At 36.2% G+C, this 4,225-nt stretch overlaps 1 long non-coding RNA gene across 1 annotated transcript in view; it reads left to right on the top strand.

Annotated features, from left to right (window-relative positions):
• The first annotated feature begins 682 nt into the window (after positions 1 to 682).
• The window catches only part of LOC148716045 (uncharacterized), a 5,343-nt gene continuing 1,800 nt past the window's right edge, over positions 683 to 4,225 (top strand). Inside the window, exon 1 of the long non-coding RNA XR_015995485.1 lies at positions 683 to 904. This is a non-coding gene — a long non-coding RNA (uncharacterized LOC148716045). The remainder of the gene's footprint in view (positions 905 to 4,225) is intronic.

The following is a 4,225-nucleotide window of genomic DNA, read 5'->3' as shown; positions in this document are numbered from 1 at the left end:
AGTAATCTCAAGATCGGAGTTCGAACTCCATTGGTTGCATCCTTCGAACTTTTAACTCTCCTTCTTAGATTTTATTGCTGTTACCTTATTTGCTTTCTCTTTAGACACTTCTATACTTCATGTAAGATGTTTTGGACGAGAGTCGAGATTTCCTATGTATTATGTATCAATCGATCGATCATCTACTTTGTTGCTTTGAAAAATATCTGCTCTCTTTTGCCTTCAAGTCGTCTACTTTTCTGCTTTGTGGAAATACATTCACTAGGTAGTTATCTCTTTTATACTTTGCTCTCTTAGAGTACCGATATCAGTCCTACTGATCTTAGTGATGTCATTTTTATATTTGCATATTGGAAATTCCATTCGCGAGCACCCGTACCACTTCCAACATATATCAAACCACAAACTAAGTCTAAAAGCAACTCGCCTCTTCAACACCACACCTAAAACCCCCACTCTACAAGCTCAAAAACTCCACGCGCCATGCTTATTTATTTGCGCAAAAAACATAGAGAGTTGCTTTTACACTTTCCACCTGGCCCCCGTCTTCTATCACTCCATTCTTTGAATGATACACAAGGCTTACGGACTTCCAGGCTTCATGATGCCCTTCCGTCACCAGGCGGCCCTAAATCAACCAAAACAACATAACTCCACCCTTTATTGCTTTCAACCCGCCCGCCATTACTAAAACTTCACTTCACTTCACTACACTTTGCCGCTCAAATGCAACGTCACCATGCCTTCACGCGTCATCACCTACATACGGGTCGCTACGCACATTTATTCACAGCAACCATCCGCACGCTACTCTATATTGCCATCTAAATGTTTATCCACAGGCCCGGACCGCTATTCTTGCGCAAAGAAGTAGCTACAATTCATCTCCAATCGCAGGATTTCTGTAAGTTAATTGCTCACTTACAACAATTTTGCTTAGGCTTCAACTTTACTCCATATGCATGGCCATAAACCAACGCCATTTGGATAATGCGCGCTGTTCATTCGGGTACAACCTATTTATAACATTTATAGTTTTTCAAAAATGTCTAATCTTCTACAGCACCTAGGAATCTTTAAACTTGCAAGCCATTTTTTTCCAAAGAACTACAATTTTATAGAAAATATTATGCTTCTCCATTCTTCAACTCAAGTCAAAGTCCTTCTCATGTTCAAGTGAATATTTCATATCATACCATAAAGCAGCCAACAAATCTTTCAAAACTTTTTGCAAACTTCAACGAGTATAAAGTTTCCAAATTTTAAGCGTGCTAAAGCATAGTTAGTAGAAGGGACTAACTATGGCTACAGTTAGTACTTTTGGGTTACAATATTCAGCTTTCTACGTTTTTGTTCAAGCGCGAAATGTTTATGTTTCTTTACGTACCTGTTACCTTTCATCAAGTTTTATTTTCCGCCTAATCCCATTGTAGTCGTTTCTAAAGCCTTCCCACACCTTCTCATTAAAGTCAGTGCTTGACAGTACCGTTTCCTATGACTGTCAATGAACAAGAGCGACATTTTGGTCACAAAAAGTTCTTTATTTCATCCTTGAACAAACAACGACAAATTAAGCCCTTCACTACGCTTTCTTATAAAGAGAATTGTAGCAACCAAATATGTCGATGAAAATAAAGATTCTCCTGCCTAAATAATTTTAACAATTTCACCATTTTGAGCGTTCAAGGTTTCAGCTGACTGCTCTTCCAATTGCAACCTAGTTTTACCTTTGTCAACAGTAGTGAATTTCCATGCTTCCCTTGCGTAAAATTGGATAAAAGAGCAACTTCACCACACCGTTCATTCATTTCGGCGGGTTCATTTCACGCCTCTAAATATTTCTCGTTTCAAAGTTTCTCGCTACTTGAGAGTCCCGCTTTTAAAGATTCCCCATTCCCTGTTTTCAAGATAGCTACTTGACTTCACTTGCAATACGTTTTCCAAATTCCATACGAAAATATTGAAGTCCAACTTCTTTTTTTTACAGCGCGGCGAAAAACTAAAATGAAATTTCATTTTCATTTTCCTACACAATTGAAAATTGGTTGGCACTAAGCTACACGCTCTACAATACTCAAACTTATTAGGTAGAAGTTATCTTGGTCTAAAACTCAATTCTCCCAAATTTCTTTACCAGGAAATGTGTAGCAATTGGAGGTCACAATTAATTATCATCAATTCTTGGGAGTTCAAGGGCTAAAAGACCCCCCAAATGGATGTTTTACTTTATCCTCATGGTTGGTCTACTGCACATTTTATAGGCACTTTAATTAATTCCATTAGTAGAGGGGATAAACATTCATGTAACAAACATCAGAAAAAATCAATCTTCACTCTCTGCAGAGGTTACAATATTTAAGTCAGGTATTTTTTAAAGTCTCTTAATGCTTGAAAACCCACATGAAAATTTTACTCAGTTTTGCCTCACTTTTACCATTGATGATCATACTGAGGTATAACGCCTGCTTTCAGTGGTTTCATTTCAAAAAGCAAAACTTACAAAACCTGCATGAGGAGTCAAGCAGCTACATTTTATAAGAATCTTACTTCCACTTGAACTACCTCTGACTTTTTTCTTTCCTAAAATGGCTGGTTATTTTGAAAATAGCAAAGTGTAGGCTCTTTTTTCTAATGGCCCTTACCAAAACCACATATCTTTTACGTATATCTCCTACATATGTCTGACATATGTCACATACATGTAACATATATGTCACATACATATGTAGCAGATATATGTAAAATATATGTCACATACATGTAAAATAATTTATCTCACATATGTGTCACATACATGACACACATGTCTCCAATGTAGCAATTTGGAACCTATGTGCAGTTATGAGGCATATATGTCAACATATCAGTTTTACAAAAAGTATTAATGGGAGCTAGCTATTAATTGTGAGATAGGTTGTGCTTGCTCCCGCACAGAGCGACCTGCTAATTTTTTTTTCAGTTTTAAGTTTTTCAATTTCTAATTATAACAGTTTTCAATGGAAAAAATTTGCTAAAACGACTATAGTACAACAATGACAGAATCATTAAAAATTCATGTCAATTGAGGTTAATTAAAGAGACTGTGATTACAATCATGTATTTCAAGAATGATCTAAATACAGTAGAAATTTAGTTAAACCAGGTTTAACTGAATAAAAATCAGAAGCAGAGAACTGAAAAACTAAATTTTCTACAAGATTCAAGCAATTGCTAAACTGTTTTTTCAATGTGCCACATTTGAAGTCAACCAAATATTGATTTGAGCAGCTTCTATGGAGCTGTTGTGTTAAACCATGTTTAACAAAACAGCTTTAAAGCATATTTAGGCTTTGGTGTCAATGGGGTATTACTGTCTGCCATAGAGTTCTTATGATGTCAGTTTGGAGAATTTTCTACTGGATCAACCTAAAATCCCCTGACTTATGTTTTTCTAGTTATTCTCGCTACATGTTGAGTATTAGATATCGTAAGGAGAAATTCTGTCTTGGTCACAATAAAGGATGATAAAGGATGAAGATCTGTATGATTAAAGTTGAGTAAATGAGTACATCAATCAATCAATCGATCAATAAGAACTCTACTAAAGGGTGATAGAACTGTAATATGGGCAGGTTCTCTCCTGGCGCAGTGATGATATGCCATGTCTATAAACAGATTGAAGTCACTGGAGATAGTTTGAAAATATCTGGTACTGTGCTAGTCTTGGTGGACTCTATAGAAATAAATGCCTTGAAGGTTTTTGAGAGATTCTCAGAAGCAATCCTCATCAATTCATTTGGAATATGCAGTTGAGTTCTGCTCTCATCTAATTTAGAGAAGAGATTACAAACCTGTCCTTGAGTCATCTCAGTTAGAGCAAAACTCCAGGAAGGAGGAGATTTTCTGTTTTTAAGGGGGTTGCAAGCATAATTCCCTAGGGAGCTGGCAAGTGTAGGACTCATCAATATATATTTATTTTTTTCTTCTTTTGATTGAGGCAGTGTATTTTTACAAGGAATCATCCTATTCTGTATGAACTGACCTAATTATTGAGATGTTGCGATTTTTGTTCTTTGCATTTATCTTAATTGTTCGTTTATCTACAACTTCACTAGCGAGATCTCCTTAAATTGAATCTCCTTTACTGTCTGCCATGGAGTTCTTATGACGTCGGTTTGGAGAATTTTGTATTGCATCAACCTAAAATCCCCTGATTACTCTTTTTAGCTATTGTCAGTACTTCTCT

Source organism: Stylophora pistillata, chromosome 14 (assembly GCF_964205215.1).
Source record: "Stylophora pistillata chromosome 14, jaStyPist1.2, whole genome shotgun sequence".
Taxonomy (NCBI): domain Eukaryota; kingdom Metazoa; phylum Cnidaria; class Anthozoa; order Scleractinia; family Pocilloporidae; genus Stylophora; species Stylophora pistillata.
Note: the sequence above shows the minus strand (reverse complement) of the source record. Positions and strands in the feature narration are given on the sequence as shown.